Genomic DNA, 17,743 nt, shown 5'->3' with positions numbered 1-17,743 from the left:
ACTGTGGAAGACACCAGCAATATGCCAGAAATTCGAGAGTGTCAGGGGGCAGAAATGCGTGTAGTTGCTGTTACTAATAAGGTACTTGAGAAGCTGAAAGGTATGAAAGTAGATAAGCTAGCTTGAGCAGATGGGCTACATTTCTGAAAGAGCAGCTGAAGAGATTGTGGAGGCATTGGTGGTGACCTTTCAAGAATCACTAGATTCTTGAATCATTCCAAAGGACTGGAAAAATTACAAATGTCAGTCAATTCTTTAAGAAGGGAGTGAACAAAAGACAGGAATTTATTCACCAGATAGCCTGACTTCAGTGGTTGGGGAAATGTTGGAGTCTGTTAATAAGGATAAGGTTTCGGGGTACTTGGAGGAATATGATAAAATAGGCCAAATTCAGCATGGGTTCCTTTAGGGGAAACCTTGCCTGATAAATCTGTTGTAATTCTTTGAAGAAGTAACAGGCTGGATAGACAAAGGAGAGTCAGTGGATGTTGTTCACTTGGATTTTCAGAAGGCCATTGACAAGGTGCCACAAATGATGCTGCGAAACAAGGTAAGGACCTGTGGTGTTACAGGAAAGATTGGCTAACAGGCAAGAGCCAAGGAGTGGGAAAAAGGTGGCCTTTCCTGGTTGGCTGCTGGTAACTAGTGTTTTTTGACAGGGGTTGGGGTTGGGACTGCTTCTTTTCATGTTGTATCTCAATGATTTGGTTGACAGAATTGATGGCTTTGTGGCCACGTTTGCAGATGATACAAAGATAGGTGGAGGAGCAGAAAGTGTTGAGGAAGCAAAGAGTCTGCCGAAGGACCTAGACAGATTGGGAGAATGGGCAAAGGAGTGGCAGATGGGATGTAGTGTAGGGAAGTGTATTATCATGCACCTTCTTGGAAGGACTGAAGGTGTAGACTATTTTCTAAATAGGGAGAAAATTCAGAAATCAGAGGTGCAAAGGACTTGGGAGTCCTTGTGCAGGATTCCCTAAAGATTAACTTGCAGGGTCATTTGGTGGTAAGGAAGGCAAATGCAATGGTGGCATTCATTTTGAGAGTACTAGAATATTAAAGTGATGATGTAATGCTGAAGCTTTAAAAGGCATTGGTCAGAACGCACTTGGAGCATTGTGAGCTCCCTTGGGCCCCTTATCTAAGAAAGGATCTGCTGGCATTGGAGAAGTTCCCAAGGAAGTTCATGAGAATTATCTGGGAATTAAGGAGGAGGAGTGGACTTAGAAGAATGAATGGGGATCTCAATGAAACCCATTGAAAGGCCTAGATAGGGTGGATCTGGAAAGAATATTTCTTAGGGCCAAAGGACACAGCCTAAGTTAGAAGTTCATCCCTTTAGAACAGAGATGAGGAGGAGTTTCTTTAGATAGAGTGTAGTGAATATGTGAATTCATTGCCACAGATGGCTGTGGAGGTCAAATTATTGAATATGTTTAAAACAGAGGTTGATAGCTTCTTGATTAATAAGGCCATCAAAGGTTATGCGGAGAAGGCTGTAGACTGGGGTTGATAGGGATAATAAATCAACCATGTATAGTGGAGTAGGCTCGATGGGCCCTTATGTCTTGTGGACCTTAGTTTACAATGTGTCATCAAAGGCTAGATACTGTTATAGCTTTCCTGAGATTCCAAGAGCGATGCCATCTGGCACTTAGGTCCTGGTAGGGTCAGCCATGGTGGTCAGGTCAAGGGGGAGGTTCCAGACGAAGGTTCCAGACTAAGACCTCAACATCAGAGCTGGTGGAAGATGATGATTTATCACAATGGCAGAGAAGGTGAAGGAAGATTGCAGAAGTAAAGGATCCCCAATCATCTTGCGCTTCAGGCCAGCTGGACGCCGACCCCGATTGGTCAAGACCATGTGGTGACTGCCAGTGCATCAGCAGCTCCATATTAAACAAAGTTATGTACAGACATTCTCCGTTGAGGGAATCCCCCTAACTTCTTGGATTAAGTCCCATGGCACCAGAACATGTAGGTTTACGATCAGCCTCTACAGCCAAGGCCAACCAATAGACAAGAAAACTGTGCTTGACTCAAGTGATTGCACTTCTGCTACTAGAAATTATTATCTTAAGTTCTTGTTGTTGCTGACTGAAGCATGCAATGTAGAGCTTACTTTTACTCTGGATTAGAGCTTTTGGTAGCAATGGTCTTCTAGGCTGCTCTACTCATGTTTGTTGTCAGCATCTTGATTACTGACTATATAATCCCTTTTTCAAACTGCTCGAGCTAAGAAAATGCACACTTGATACAGTTTCAGCACACGTAATTATTTCCTTTACACGCTTTGGTGACATGACGATTTGCTGGAGCTAGGGAGAAAATTAAGACGAGTTTCCAATTTTCTTCTAGTTTACAGAACTGTGTCACTAAATGTTTTTTAAACACAGGCCCTTGAGGGGTGTAGTTTGAAGACAGACAGACAGACAGACATACTTTATTGATCCCGAGGGAAATTGGGTAAATTGAGGGAATTGAGGGAATTGAAACTTAACATTTACTTTTAGAGTATTTTCTTCACACGGGGAAAAATAAATTGTATGTAAAACTTTATCATATGCCTATTGTATTGTGTATTAAGGAATCCAAAATGACATCAGACACATTTACCTTCAAGAAGTCATGCAGCAATGTATTGCATAGCATCAAGAATGGACCCGAGTCCAATCTGAACTCATTTGACACGATTACATTTCTTTTCATACGTGTCCTGACCCAACTAAAAGGTATCTACAGAAGCATGCAGAAAAGACTTGTTTGCACATTGTACTGATCAAGAACAGGAACACCAACTAACGTGCCAAGTCAAGCTGCTTGGCATATCCAAAGCAAAGCCAAATGTCCACACTTTCATAACGTGTTCTCAACCTGAGCCAAGCCCAACATATTGTCAAGTCTTATCTTATCTTATAAATTCCTTGTTGGCACAATTGTCCCACTATTGTTGCTGACTAAACTCCTAGATTGATTAGTTTCTTCTAGCGCACCATGCTTTCCATACTGACTTTCTTTCTCTGCTGAATTTTGTTGGGATCAGGCCTGATGGGCAAAGGCAACATCTATGAAGTGGAAAGCAATGATTGTTTTTCTCTGTGACCTTGCATCAGCGCTGAAAAATCTTGCAAATGTAAAAGGTTTTAAACAAACGTAGAGTCAAAGAAAGGGCTGAAGGAAGGATAGAAGAAAATGGAATGCTCTTAAAGTGGGAAGCAACCATATTTTAAATAAAATATAAAGGCTGAAAGTACTTAGAGCTGCAATTTGTAAAAATACAACTATTTCTACTCCCAGCTGCAGAAAACATGGAAGCCTGCAAAGTTGTTGATTTCATTGAGAGGTTTGTAAGGCAGTGAAATGAAAATGCTTCATTAAAAGATGAGGATTAACTCTCAGATTTTCACCGAGCTTTGAGACCAACAACAAAGGGGCTGGAGTGGGCCAGCAAACGAAAATGGGCAGCCATCATAGGCTCATTGTCATGTCTCTTGGCCCTTCATTGCTCTGGCTTCATGTCACATCCCCTGCCTTCTCATTACCTTGTCTCAAGTCATGTCTTCCCCCCTGCCACAGGTCATACTCCTCATTAACCTGCCTTGGGAATCCTCCCTATCTGCTCATTACCCTGCCTTTGGTCACACCCTCTGCTCTATCATTACCCTGCCGCAGGTCACACTGCATCTGCCTCCATATTTCTGTCCTTCTTTGCGTGTTTAAAATCTTTTATCACCACAGCAATTTCAAGTTCTGATCTCCATCATTAACAGTGCTTTGCCTTCTGTGGCCACTTCAGACTTTGCATAGCTTGGCTGCTCAGCAAGGATAATTGGAGGTTCCTTTGAAAGATGAATTTTTAGCCTACTACAAAGCAACTGCTTCAGGAGGGGCCTAGAAGTTCTCCAACAAGTGAAGATAGGACTTTGTATCGTCAAATGCAACACATCGATTGAACCAAATTAATATGTTCAATGGTTAGCTCTGGATGCTGCCTTAAGGAATTGTAATTACTGCTGGAGAACTGTGCATCAGTGGCATTTGGCAGTGCTCAGATATGGTCAATGTTCCCGTTGCAGTAGAACTGTATGTAAAATATCTCAGTATAAGTTTTCATTTTTTAAGTTCATTCCACGTCTCATTTGGCACATCAGGCAGCAATTTTGCCATCTCTTTAGTGTTTGTCTGTTTTACAAGGATGAGTTGCTAGCTTGATGGTCAATTTATTACAGGTGGAACTCGAGCAAGAAGTTGGCTGGATTTGAACCTGGGACCTCATGCCCCGAAGTCCAGGTGCGGATGCCACTGCACCACTGGCGCAGGCGATGCTGTAAAGTGAAATACTGGTGTATGGCTGCCCGAATCATGACCAGGCCGATGAAATGAATCTAAAAGCAAAACACTGGTAATCTGAGATTAAAAAATGGAAAATGTCAGCAATGCTAGAGAGATTGTGTAGCATCAATGGAGAGAGCAAAACTGAGTTCATCTTACAGTTTGCATGATAATTGGTCAACGGGGGTCACATTCAATATTGAGTCCTGGTGGCCGCTATGACAGATGAAGAAATATTCCTTTACCATAGATGGTAAGAAATCTACACACACAAGATTATGGAGAAACTCAGCAGGATAGGTATGGAGAGAAATAAGCAGTTGATGTTTAGGGCTGAGACCCTTCTTATGGACCCTCCAACAGTATGTGCGTGTTGCTGAGGTAATATTTATTAACCTTCAATGGAATAGTGTGGAAAGCTAAAGGTAGAGAAGTCAAAGTGGAAGTAGAATGAAGAATTAAAGTGCAGAAATCTAAGCAACTCCCTTGTATAGTGAATAATGGTGTTCTACAAATCAGTTACCCAAGTCCAATGTAAAGGAGACTACATTGTGAATGTCAAATACAGCACATCAAATCAGCAGAAATGCGAGTGAATCACTGCTGCACGTGCAAAGGCTGTTTGGGCTTCTGGGTGCTGAGAAGGGAAGTGGTAAAAGACCATATGCTGTGTTTCCTGCAGATGCATGGGGAAATGATAAGAGAAGGGGATCGGTTGTCACTCGGGTGAAAGTGACCCGAGGAGTTATGGAGGGAAAGATCCCTTAGAAAGTTGAAAAGGGAAGTGGAAGGAAAGATATGAATCTCTAGTATTTGTGGAATATTACATCATCTATCACAGCAGCTAACAGGACTTAACATTGAATTTAACTGTTTCAGCTAACTAGTCTTTCTTCCATGTGAGAGAAATGAGCAATTTTCACATAAGGTTATCACCCTGTAATATGAACTCAGCTTTGCTCTCCCATTGATGTGGGAGATGGAATCTCAACATTTCAAAGGTTCAAAGACTCATTTTATTATCAATGTATGTACGCAGAATACAACTCTGAGATTTGTCTTCTCCAGGTAGCCATGGAATACAGAAAACCACAGAAAAAGTTTAAAGAAAGACATCAATCACCCTGCACAAAAAGAAAAAGAAACAAAAACTCACAAACCCTAACTCCTCCCTCGCACAAAAACTAACAGATTCCACACATGGAGAAACTATGGCGAGAACAGCAAAGCCCAAAACCCTCAGCCCATCAATTAGCAACACGAAAGCATTGGCCAGAGCAAGAAAGAAATCATAGAATTAAAAGAAGCCAATTTGAACTACAGTCCAATCCACAAATCTCAGAATTTTGATGACATCTCTGAGAGCATTGGGACACTCCAAGAGCAGCGACTCAAACCAATAGCCCCTCCAAAGACAACGACATGAACTCTGACATGAACGACATGAACTCTGAGGGCAATGACTCAAACTAGTGGCCCCTCTGAAAACAGCGACATGAACCAAGAATCCAAGAATCGTTCGCTCTCCCCCAAATTTGCCTCAATCGTTCAGTCTTCCTTGATGCTTTAATCGGCAAGAAATGTAGTTGATCATGGCCCCTCATCTTGTCTCTGTGCTTCTCCTCATGATAGCTAGTGCTTGCATTTCTCTCTTGGCGTCTTTTCGGGGACAGCAGAATGCTAGCTCACCCGATCGAACGACAGACTGCAAGTCACAGGCTCCAAAAGTTTCAAAAACAGAATTAAGATGAAAAGAATATGTAAATCGATGACATAGGAAGACTGAAATGATTGACCTTCTGGAATTGTTGTTTGCTGGTGCCATCTTGACTGGGTTCACAATTCATGATTCAAGTTTATTTATCATGTCTACATCAAAACTTACAGTGAATCGTGTCATTTGTGTTAAAGACCAACACATCTGAGGGTGAGCTAGCAAGTATTGACACACATATCAGCACCGACATACTGTGGCGTGCCCACAATGCTCGGTGCTCATTGAAGATCTTGAAGCCCTATGGAGTATGGAGGGTATTTGGGAGAAATCCTGTTCATGTTCTGCATGGGAGAAGAAGGAGCGAAAGCAGACAGAAGAAACAAGATTGAAAGCCCTGTCAACTATAGTCATGGAGAAACAACAGTTAGGAAAAAGAAAGACAGCTGAGAAGCACTGGTGTAGAAAGTCTGGTCGTCACATCAAATAGAATGGGAGTGGAAACACTGGGAGCTAGGAACAGAGACTTTATGGGATGCAGGGTGGGAGAAGGTATAGCCAAAATCAGTTGTAGGGATGGCTGGAGGTGTAATGGATATTTATTGCTGCAGTACATTGATGTGTGTGAATAATGTGTTTGTCTGCCTTTGGGTTGCCATTGTCATGTCTTACCAGCATTTACCATCTGTGGGAGTATGGTGGGAAAGGGGAATGAAAATGGCCCCATCCAGATTAATACTCAGGCTCCCTCTATATGATAGAACATAGAACAGTAGAGCCACAATGTTTCACCAACCTTTTAACCTACTCCAAGATCAATATAAGGTTCCCTCCCATATAGCCCTCCATTTTACTTTCATCCATGTGCTTGTCTATGAGTCATTATAGCTAAAATGATTACAGTGACAACAAAGGGGTGCTTAAATTGAACAGGATACTGCCAGTGTCCTGTACAGTGTTTAGAACGCATAATTAACTATAACAAAGTTTTCTACAGTTTTAAATAATCAGCAGGGCTATAAAATGTCAACAACTGGATAAGGTTATCAGCTACTTTATGGATGAAATCCCATTTTGAGCACAAAGGGAAGGAGTAAATCTGACAGATCTGGAGAAGGTCAAGTCCAGATTGTAACAAAATGGATTCAGAAGGAAGCTTGCAAAATGCAAATACCTGCAAGGTCAATGGAATACCTGTACAGTACGCTCAAATGTGATGTGGAAGACCTGCATTCTGTTCTGTGTTACTTCGCCAGCAGAGCTTAGGTCACTCTTGGATTTGTTGCATTATTACGGCTATTTCCTCACTAACCTGTCGACCTTGCTACAGTCATTACATGACATGTTGCAAGCGCAGACAGGATATAATGGGACTCCTCCAGGTAAAGAGGCACTTCAGCATTGACTGTTGAATTGCAAGTGGCTAGTACACTACGATTCGGATAAGCCACTGAGATCTGTTTTTGACGCATCACCATAAGGAGTGAAAGCAGTCAAATCACATGCAGTTCTTCAAGAGCAGAGCATCTTTTCACTTTAATGTCCAGAAGCTGATACCAGATGAATAGAGTTATGTTCAAATTGAAAAAGAAGCATTTAGCTTGACTTTGGAGAGGTGGGGTAAAGAAATTTCGTAATTATTTGTATGATCAATTATCTAGATCAGAAACTTCTCTTGACCAAACTTGTGCCAAAGTTAACAATATTGAGCCTTGCAGCATAACAATGCAATTTTTAATTTTTATTTCTGACAGCTATGAAAATGAAGACCAGAGTTTTGGGGATTATGCAACTATTGATCTGCTGTCTCATCCATGCAGGTATCACACAGGAAGTGATTGTGATGGAGAGTTACTTCAAATATTGCAAACAAGGGGCCTATCTGTGCCATCATGTGAAAATACATGGGAAACAACTTGGGACCCTGTCCTGATAAGGACAAGTGAAAGTGTAAATAGAATGGAAATTGGGGGTTAAAATGATGAACTATATGAGTGCAACGTATGCATGCAAAAAGCAGCGCCAATAGAGTCATCAATGCAAGGGGAAGAGGTAAAAACAAGGATCTCAATAGGACTGTTCTACATATCCCAAAAGGAGCTTGGACCATGTGGGTTCCTGTTTCTACTGTATATTTGGAGAAGGCAAGTGGAGTTAAAGGTGGAATTGTTCAATGTGGGAATAAAGTCAGCCAAACAAATGTAGATGGTAGTGTTGGAGGAAGAAGTCACAAGCTGTCAGGAATCCTATAGAGGGATAAGATATTGAAGTTGAACAGGGCTTGGAAACTATCAAAGTAGTGGTTGGTATTGGGGGGGGGGGTCATGTATGTAATTGGAAAGAAGCTGGAGAAGGAGAGACAATATGGTATCAAGGTAGGGAGGAGTAAGCTCTGTGGTGCAAGAACAAGTTGAAACAATGGGTCTATCAGGATACTGAAGAAGGAGTAGAAGCAGAATGTATGGGATTGTGAGGGAAGATCTCTCAAGCAAATGAAGTCAATGACTGTCTTGGATGCAATGGTCTTGCATTCAGTGATGTTCAATGTTGAAAGTCATTCTCAGTGAGACAGAGCTCCAGCATTAATGAGAATGTTGGGGCTAGTCACAAATTAGCAGACAACACAAGTATGGAGGAGGACACAGGATTGAGTAAGCCCAGCGGAAAAATTGAGTCAATCTTGCATCAGATGTTAATAATCAATAAGTTTAGTGAAAGTAAAAAGCTAGAAAGATGGATCCAGGGAATTTTAAAAATGGGAAAAAAAGGTTTACAGTCTAATTGAAGACTTCTGACCTAAAACTGGCCAGTGGGGTAAGGGCAGCAAAAAAAAACAGTTTAAAGTTTATCTCAAACTTGGAATGAATTGAGCCAGGAACATAGGAGAAAGAAAGTGAGGCCTTTGCTGAGGATTGTTTCAAATCAGAGAAGAGATACAGAAAACAAAGCAGGGTAAGATTGCAGGAACAGATGGAGGTCAAAGGAAAATGGAAATGAAAAAAGATCCAGAGCGAAATTATAATTCAAGAACTTTTGAGATTTGTGATCATTGATGCCTGAAGATGAGGAAAAGTCCCTTGTCGAAGCATGAATATTTGATTAACAGAATATTTGGTGCTTAAGTGAAATTAATTTGGACATAACAAAAATGTATTCATTGAATTTTCCTAATTGTCTTGCATTGTGAATTGGTCCAGTTTTGTCCCTGATTAAAACTGACAAGAGCACAAAATGCATTACACACATGCAAATATGGCATTTTCTTTCAGATTCAGATGAATCTCAGTGGGAGATGGTTTATGCAGAAGAACAAACAATATATATTGAAAGTTATCTTGCATAGTATTTAGAAAATAAATTACAAGTCCATGTTGTGTTCTTTCCTAACTTAATAATCTTTTAAGTTTTATCATTATAGCTTCACTGATGCATAGTTACACCAGGAAAAGGTGCTTCTATTAGTCCGGTCAGACCATGCCATATGAGTCACGTTGATATATAAACAAAAACAATTGAATAATGCATCCTACAAGCTATATAAAAATTTTAGAGATGAGGATAATATTCCTTACATAGAATCACGTAAAACTTCAAGCTGACCCTGTGAACCTGCCTGTAACTATGAAATGCACAATGAAAAATCAATTGCTATTTTCTGATAGATACCATGTATTATGCCAAACTGTAAAGGCAATGAAATTTCATTTTGTTTATCTACACAAGCTGCAGTGTTTCTGATCTCTATTCTGTCATGTGGATTTAAAATCCCACATAAATAATGGGTTAGAATCATCAAAATTTAAAGGAACATTTTCAAGAATTCATGATATACCAAGAATAGAAAAGGTAAGTAGACACACAGTAATGTATAAGCTTGATTTTCTTCCCTATCACTCTCCTGAAGCCTCTGCACAACACCCTTTTTCACATCTCAGGTCAAGGGAATGGAGCTGGTTGATTGCTGTTAGGGTTCTTTGCAGCTGGCATATTAAATTGTAGAATGGCACCACCTCTGGTTAAATCTGTCTTGTGTGCAACTATAATCTGTACTCGGTAAGACCCTGGCATGATACAACTTCAGTGCCTGAAGGTTTGAGTATTGAACATGGGATTTACTAGAGCTAGAATTTACAACCAAAATAATGATGAGGCTAATCATGTTTACTGTTATATGTGTGCAAATACCCAGCAACATAAAATGTGGATAGATGTCGAATTAAATGTGGAAATTCAAAAGTTGCTCTGCTTTAACGTTGATAATGGCCAAACAGCTTCTCATCACTGAAATGTAGTGGATGGCATAAAATTCCTTTTGTGCAATGCACAGAAACTATAAACTCATTAAGAAGAGAATTTTTCCTGTCTATTTCACTTCCACTGAAGAATTCTCATAGCAATATAACACAATTTAATTATTATGATCTTCTTGGTCCCTATTTTGATGTTTTAAGTAGATTTTAAAAATTACAACAGTCTCTTTTACTTTTATTTTCTCTCACTTTTCTATGCCCCTCATTTTTAATCCACTTTTGTTTTCCTTTTTCAGACTCAAAAAATATATGGATCTCGTGAGTTTCAGAATTGCAGAGTGGTTGTGTACAAAGAACTTCATGTACGAAGTGGTTAGAATGTGAAACTCACCACCACAAAGATGTCCGAAGAGAATAGGAATGATGTATTTAAGGAGAAGCTAAATAAACATGTAAGGAGAAAGACATAGGGTATTATGCTAAAAGGGAGAGGAGTTAAAGAACAGTGAGAAAATATGACTGGAGCACAGTCCCTGAATAAGAGCCCAATGGGCCAAATGGTCTGCTTGTCTGCCGTAAATATTGTGTAACTCTTCATGTAATTCCCTCAGCAGCATATTTTTGATGTAAATGAAATTTAGAAAAAGACAAGCTGTGATTTAATTGGATGTTGCATCAGATTCTAATGGCTTATTCCCTTCTTGTGTTTTTATGATAAATTATTCATTTGTAGGACACTCCACGTGAGTGCAATCTTGTTTTCAGTAGCTATCTACCAACACATTTAATGTACACACACAAAGACAGACTCAACAGAGATTTCTAATAATAATCAGGAACAGATCCCTTCAGTATTTATCCCCCACACTCAACCTGTACTTTCTTCGCATAGACCAAGCTGTGTAATCTTCTGCCTTTTGTAGCACTGTTGTATTCTCAATATATTGCCTCACTGAAGAGTTCATTATTGTGGTTGTAACATACTAAATCAGTATCAACAGCTATCACAGAATGGGCAGATTTACAAAACCCTGCCTCAGCGTCACACTCCCAGAAGTTTTGCAACGTAAAACATTTCATACAGGAATGTGTCCATGCATCTTTGTTCCTGTGCATCGAGCATTTTACAGTGAAGTCATTGCCTGAATGAAGCAAAACAAAACCCTGTTTTCCTGCGGTGTCTTTTGTACTGTACAGCTCCTACCAGGAAGAGAATTGAACTGATTTATGACATTGGAAAATTTGGGAAACTCGCGTAGAACTCCTATATTATGACATTTTGCATCCTCAATTTAAACCCTGTTAGTGTTATCATGCCTTGTCCTTACAGCCTGAGAGGGCTTCATTTTGTTGTAAAGGGATTTTAACCTCTGCATTGGTGTCTGGCATAAACGTCAGTGCTGTTGTCATGAACAAAAGCAGTCTTTACTACTGACCAGTTTTACCTGAAGGGTTCCATTTACTTTTCAGAGGCTTTAGCTAACATCCCTCAGGCAGGCCAGAGTTATTCAAAGGGGTATAAATGACCTGTGGTTTGTTCAGCAGTCCCCTAAACAATGACAGTAAGAATAGTGTTGGGGGTAGGGTGTGCTGGAAGTGATAAGGACTCAGGGATAGGGAGGGGTATTAGGGAACAATGATAAGGAGTGAGGGGAGGAGTGGCAACAGATAGACATAAACATTTTTGATGAGAGATAATTAACCCTTTTGTCTGCAAAGTGAACGTGGTTTGCAGAAGCAGAACACGCCCTCCCTGTATCCTACCACTGGAGCAAAACAGCAACAGTGTTGCTTAAAAGGAGGGTTTTATAATTCTATTTCAGTAAACTGCCTGGCAATTAAAGATTAAGAGAACAAATTGCTTCAGCAACATCTTATGCAGCCTATGGGGCAATTACAAAGGAAGCCCACTGCCACCTCTACTTCCTTAGGAGTTTGCGAAGATTCGGCATGACATCTAAAACCTTGACAAACTTCTATAGACGTGTGGTGGAGAGTATATTGACTGGCTGCATCACAGCCTGGTATTGAAACAACAATACCCTTGAACGGGAAATCCTACAAAAAGTAGTGGATGCGGCCAATCCATTACGGGTCAAGCCCTTAGTATGCCTGCAAATAAATGAATCTCAGGGTTGTATATAGTAACGTACATGTACTTTGATCATAAATTTACTTTGAACTTTGAAATGTGAACAAATTCACCGTGTCCATAAGCTAGAAGGTCATGGCTGCCCATGCGTGGGAACACCACCTCTTCGTAGTTTCCGTGAAATCGTCAACATTGTTCAAAATTCAGGAGCTCCCTAAGAACACCTTATGTTTGCCCATGTAAAGAACATTGACTGCGAGCAGTAGTGCAAAGCACTCCATGCAAGTATGTGTCACAGTGATAAAATCAAAAGTATGATATGATTTTCTTTATCATTAATGCAATGCATAAACATTATGCTAACCTAAGTAACAAAACAAGAAAGCCCAGTTTATATGGTAATACGAGAGAGTGCTGATGCAAGGTCTCGATTAGAAATATCAGTTGTCCTTTTGCTTCCACAGATGTTACTTAACCTGCTCAGTTCCTCCAACAGTTTGTTTTTTTGCTCAATTTACATTACATTCTAATGTGGCAAAATGGCCCTTACAGGAAATTTACAAAATAAAATATTAATGCAGAACCAATAAGGATATAGGTATGTTAGGAGATGATATAAGAAGTTGGCTTTTAGAAGAGTCTTAAATGAGGAAAGAGAGGTTGAGAGACAGTCAGATTTTAGGAGTTCCAGAGCAAAAGGCATGGCACTCAATGATGGAGAACTGAAATTCAAATACACAGGAGGTAATAATTGGAGGCATACACATATCTTTAAAGGGTTATATGAGAGGAAATAGGGAAGGGCAATAATGGAGGGATTTAAAGACAAGGATCACAATATGAAAAGCAAAGTTTATTAATTGGGAGCGGTGTAGAACTGACAGATAGGCAGGGCTTAGACTGAGTAAGGATATAGGCATCCGAATAGAGTTAACAGAAAGTGGAACAGGAGAGAGTAGCTAGGAAATTTGAAATAAACAAGTCTACAGATTATAAAATTGTGGCTGTATGTTTTATCACATTCCTGGATATACGCAAATGATTAAGCTATAACACTCCCCTTTAGTCAAGAATTTGCAATATTCATCATACTGTATATCTAAATAAATAAATAATCCGCTGGTGAAGGAATTTCTTCTTGTCTCTGACCAATCCCTTGCTTTGAGAGTGTGACCCCCAGGTTCTAAACACTCAGCCAGGGAAATACGAATTCTACATCCACATTGTCAAATCCTTTATGGTTTGTTCATTTCAATGAGATTATCTCTGTAAAACATAAGCCCAGTCTGCCTAATCTATCCTCATACTCCAGTATTGCATAACAAAAAAATTATCTTACAGTCTTGGTCTACATTAAGTTCAATTGAATAGCAAAAGTGACCTGGTAAAGGTATGTTTACAAATCTAAAGAAAGTATGATGGTAGTGTATATGGATTTCAGTAAGGCATTTGATAAGGTTCCCCATACAAGGCTCATTCAGAAAGTACTGAGGCGTGGGATCCAAGGAGATCTTGCTTTGTGGATCCAGATTAGGCTTGCCCACAGAAAGAAAAGGGTAGTTGTGGATGGTTCGTATTTGGCATGGAGGTCGGTGACCAGTGATGTTCCACAGGGATCTGTTCTGGAACCCCTCCTCTTTGTGATTTTTATAAATGACCTGGATTAGGAAGAGGAAAGGTGGGTTAGTAAGTTTGCTGATGACACAAAGGTTGGGGGTGTTGTGGATAGTGTGGAGAGCTGTCAGAGGTTACAACGGGACATTAATAGGATGCAGAACTGGGCTGAGAAGTGCCAGATGGAGTTCAACCCAGATAAGTGTGAGGTGGTTCATTTTGGTAGGTCAAATTTGAAAACAGAATATAATATTCATGGTAAGACTCTTGGCAGTGTGGAGGATCAGCAAGATCGTAGGGTCCGTGTCCGTAGGACACTCAAAGCTGCTGCGCAGATTGACAGTGTTTCTAAGAAGGGGTATGGTGTGTTGGCATTCATCAACCATGGGATTGAGTTCGAAAGTCATGAGGTAATATTACAGCTATATAAGACCTTAGTTAGACCTCACTTGGAGTACTGTGTTCAGTCCTGGTCACCTCATTACAGGAAAGATGTGGATTCTATAGAGAGGGTGCAGAGGAGATTTACAAGGATGTTGCCTAGATTGGAGAGCATGCCTTATGAGAATAGGTTGAGTGAACTCGACCTTGTCTTCCTGGAGTGACAAAAGATGAGAGGTGACCTAATAGAGGTGTATCAGATGTTGAGAGACATTGATCGTGTGGATAATCAGTGGCTTTTTCCCAGAGCTGAACTGGCTAAAATGAGGGGCATAGATTTAAGCTGCTTGGAAGTAGATACGAGGGGTATGTCGGAGGTATGTTTTTCACACAGAGAGTGTTGGGTATGTTGAATGCACTGTCAGTGAAGTTGGTAGAGCCGGATACGATAGGGTCTTTTAGGAGTACATGGAGCTTAAAAAATAGAGGGCTATGTGGGAGGGTAATTCTAGGCAGTTTCTAGAGTAAGTTACATGGACGGTACAACTATGTGGGCCAAATGGCCTTTAATGTGCTGTAGATTTCTGTGTTCCAGTGTTCTATGATGTGAACACCATCTCTGGAATCAATCTAGTGAAGCTTTGCTGTACTCCACCAATCAGACGTATACCTTTCACTGGTGTGCAGACCAGATCTGTACACTGAATTTCAACTGCTGTATCACCAGTGCTCTATATAATTGGACGAACATGTCTCAGCTCTTATACTTAAATCCTCTTGCAGTAAAGAAAACTATTTGCCTTTCTGATTGCTTGGTGAATATCTAGTGTTTTATTTGTAATATCAAGCCTTCCTAAACACCAATAGCTTTAAAACTCTTTTTTAAAAAGAAGTACTTTTTAAAAATATTTTTCTAACAGTGGCTAAACTCAAAACTTTTCTCATTATATTCCATGTGCCATGTGTTTGCCCATTCGTTTAGCCTTTTTATATCCCCACTGAAACCTCTCTGCATTCGCCTCACATCCTATATTTCATCAAAATTTGTATCATCAGCATAATGGATATATTACTTTATACTGTCTCATCCAAATTATTGATACAGGTAGTTTAGATACAGATAACGGGTTCCAAGCACAAATCCCCTGCTGTACCCCACTAGGCATAATCTTCCACTTTGAAAATAAGCCATCTGGTAAATTAGTGAGGTCGATTATTATTCTCTCAGTTACAGAGGTACCGTGAAAAACTTCGTTTTGCATGACATCTGTACAGATCATTTCAATTGCAATAGTGCATTGAGGTAGTACAAGGTAAAACAATAATTAAATGTAGAGAGTCAAGGTTACAGAGAAAGTGAAGTACAGGCAGGCAATAAGTGGCAAAGCCATAATAAGAAGTACTGAGAGGTTAAGAGTCCACAGTACTCCATTTGAGTACTGTGTCCAGTTCTGGTCGCCTCACTATAGGAAGGATGTGGAAACATTGGAAAGGGTACAGAGGAGATTTACCAGGATGCAGCCTGGATTATGATCAGAGCTAGGGCTTTACTCTTTGGAGAGAAAGAGGATGAGAGGAAACATGATGGAGGTGTATAAGACATTAAGAGGAATAGACAGAGTGGACAGCCAGCGCCTCTTCCCCAGCGCACCCCTGCTCAGTACAAGAGGACATGGCTTTAAGGTAAGGGGAGGGAAGTTCAAGGGGGATATTAGAGGAAGGTTTTTCACTCAGAGAGTGGTTGGTGTGTGGAATGCAGTGCCTGAGTCAGTGGTGGAGGCAGATACACTAGTGAAGTTTAAGAGACTACTAGACAGGTATATGGAGGAATTTAAGGTGGGGGGTTATATGGGAGGCAGGGTTTGAGGGTTGGCACCACATTGTGGGCCGAAGGGCCTGTAATGTACTGTACTATTCAATGTTCTATTATTGTTCTAGGGAACTATTCAATAGCTTTATAACAATGGATTAGAAACTGTAGTTGAGCCAAGTAATAAGTACTTTCAGGTTTTTTTTATGTTCAGCCCAATGGAAAGGGGAGAAGAGTGAATGTCTGGGGTGGGTAGGACTTTGATTATGTTGGCTGCTTTACCAAGGCAGCAAGAAGTACAGATAGAGTCCATGGAGGAGAGACTGAGTCGACAACTCTGCAGTTTCTTTTGGTCAATTGCTATAGCAAGCTGTGATACATTGAAATAGGATGCTTTCTTTGGTGCATTGATAAAAATTGGTGAGTGTCAAAGGGAGGTGTCAAACTTCTTTAGCTTCCTGAGGAAGTAGCTGGTAAGCTTTCTTGGTAATGATGTTTGCGTGAATTGGCCAAGACAGGCTGTAAGTGATGTTCACTCCTAGCAATTTGAAGCTTTCAACTCTCTCGGCCTCAGCAACCATGATGTAAACAGGAGCTTGGGCACTGCCCCTCTTCCTGAAGGCAATGACCAGCTCTCTTCTTTTGTTGATAGCTCTTTTGCTGTTTTTTTTTTACTTTTATTCCATTTATTCATACTCTCAGTTTCTGTCTGGTGAACAACCCTCAATTCACACTAGCATATGTCCTAATAGCTTTTAATTTAATTTTTAATGATCTGTTGTGTGGCATCTTATGGAATGTTTTTTATAAGTCCAAAGACAACACATCAGATGACTTGCTCTTAGTTGTTCTGCTAGTTACAACCTTAAAATTATACCAGGTTTGTCAAAGATGGTGAAACTATTAACACTTACTATAAGTTTCCAGGTAGCCTGTTACCATTTCATATTCCATTGTACTAAATGCTAACATTTTCCTTTTAACAGATATGGAGCAAAGTTTGGTGGCAATATTGGAGTGGGAATTAGTTGACACTGAACAGGATATCTCTGTTCAGGATGTCCAGAATTAGCCAGAAAATATTAGTAGTGTATACATTCTGATAGATCTCATAGAGATTTGGTTTTCTCAATCCAAAAAATGGAGGAAATGTTTACTCATCTGGAGAGTTACACTGTGAAGGGTTGAAACAAGTGAAGTGCCTGCCATTGCAGGTGGAGTTGTAGAAAAGTAGAGGAAAACACAGAATCAGAAGATTCTGAATGAGAGAACATGAAGCAAAGACTCGATGGGCTTAAAAGCCTTCTGTGTGCTCAAAGGATATGTTGTATCATGAGAGAACAAGAGGCTGGAAAGGTTGGAAAGATACATCAAAGTGATGTTGTGGAGAGAGCAGTAGAAGAGTTTGAAGGATTCATACTTATATTCGCCATTAATCATTCATTACTTGGTGCCTGAGTGGGCAGGTGGCAGAGGCCTGATCTCAATCATTCAATAGGTCTTCAATCACTGAGTAAGGTATATGTTTTGTATGATGCCTCATGTGACTT

The sequence above is a fragment of the Hemitrygon akajei genome, chromosome 12, assembly GCF_048418815.1.
Source record: "Hemitrygon akajei chromosome 12, sHemAka1.3, whole genome shotgun sequence".
In the NCBI taxonomy this organism is placed as follows: domain Eukaryota; kingdom Metazoa; phylum Chordata; class Chondrichthyes; order Myliobatiformes; family Dasyatidae; genus Hemitrygon; species Hemitrygon akajei.
The sequence above is the reverse complement of the archived record's forward strand: the minus strand, read 5'-3'. Positions refer to the sequence as shown.